Consider the following 1915-nt stretch of genomic DNA (forward strand, 5'->3'; position numbering starts at 1 on the left):
TCAGGTCTCCAAATAGAAGAATCAGGAAAATATTTAGATTTAAGGACAAGATGGAGAAAATTTTCTTTGTTATCTGCAATTCGCCAAGTAGTCATGAGAATTAAGCTCTGATTCATAGCTTGTAGATTCCTAATTCCTAGTCCTCCTTCATTCTTCGGGCTGCAAATGTCCTTCCATGCTCTTAAGCAAAGACTTTTTGAGTTTGTCTCTCCTCTAATACCTGTCTACCAGAAATTCCTAATAATGGTTCTAATTTTTGCAATAAATTTCTTGGTGAAAAGAATGTTAGACATATAATAAACCGGAATGGAGGAGAATACAGATTTTATTAGCTCAAGTCTTGCTGCATGAGAGAGGTGGTCAGCCTTATAAGTAGAGAGCTTAAATTTGAATTTATCTAATACAAAGTTATAGGCAGCGTTCCTGTCTTTACCTGGAATAATTAGAGGATGACCAAGATGAATGAAATTAGTATCCATAATTGGTACCTGAAAATTTTGGTTAATGAGCTGACGGTCCGCATTAGGCACATTCTTACTGAATAATATACCTGATTTCGTCCAATTTGGTGTTTGACCTGAAATGCTGCAAAAATTATCCAGTATTTGTTTCATTTTCAGAGCCTCATGTTCAGTAGCTTGTCCACACATTAAAAGGTCATCAGCAAAAAGCAGAGAATGTATAGGCGGGCAGTTGGGACCAAGTTTTATACCCGTAAAATTATTAGTCATCATAGCTTCTTGTAAAGAGATTGAAAGTTCATTTATAGATATGACAAATAAATAAGGAGACAAAGGACAGCCTTGTCTAATGCCTTTGTTACTCTTAAATTTAGCAAAAGGTTGTCCATTGATAATAATAGAAAAAGTAGGAGAAGAAATGCATGCATGTATAAGATTAATGAAGTGCTCATGTAATCCTTTCCTATTAAGAGCAGCAACAACAAAGTTCCATTCCAGTCTATCAAAGGCCTTAGCTAGATCTATCTTAAGCATGAAGGCTTTATGTTTCCAAGAACTAAGAGCAAAGGAATGAGTAACTTCCTGAGCAATGATAATATTGTTAGTTATTCTTCTGCCTGAAATAAAAGCTTGCTGGGACTGATGAATATAATCAGGTAAGTGAGGTTTCAGTCTATTAGCAATACATTTTGCAATTATTTTGTAAATAACATTGCACAGACTGATTGGTCTATAATCAGCTGGGATTAAAGGTACAAGCTTTTTAGGGATAAGAGCAATATGCGTGTCATTAATGTGAGCAGGCATAACACCAGATTGGAAAAAGCCTGTAACTAGCTGCATAACATCATTACCTATCCAATTCCAGGCAGCAATATAGAACTCCACATTGAAGCCATCAGGGCCTGGAGAAGCATTCCTTCTCATATCTTTGAGTGTTTCAAGAACTTCCTTCTCATCAGGTATAGAATAAGTAAAGTCGGTATTATGTTGAGGCATGTGAGAATTTAAGAAAGGTCTTCCATTGTTAACGTTTGATGAACCAAATAAAGATCTAAAATAGGTTACAAAGGTATTACTTATCTTGTCTGGCATGTAATGCATCACATTATTCTCATCTTTAATAGAGGCAATAGTATTTCTTCTTCTTCTTTTAATGATAGCTTTGTGAAAATAAGTTGTATTTCTATCACCATCCTTAATCCAATGTTTCTTAGCCCTTTGCATATAGGAATCAGAAAGCTTAGTCAAAGTTTGTTCATACCTGGTTATAAGGGCAGCTTCTTTATTTTGGTCCATATTGCCATCAGCTCTCATTTGTATGTTCTTGATTTGCTCTTCCAGATTTGTAAGTTCCTGTTGTAAAGGTTTCTTCTTCCTGCACCAGACTTTGAGTTGACCTGCAAGATGATTAGTCCTGTTTGAAAAGGATTTGTTTTTTGATTTATTCCAAG

The sequence above is a fragment of the Lolium perenne genome, chromosome 4 (assembly GCF_019359855.2).
Source record: "Lolium perenne isolate Kyuss_39 chromosome 4, Kyuss_2.0, whole genome shotgun sequence".
Lineage (NCBI taxonomy): Eukaryota > Viridiplantae > Streptophyta > Magnoliopsida > Poales > Poaceae > Lolium > Lolium perenne.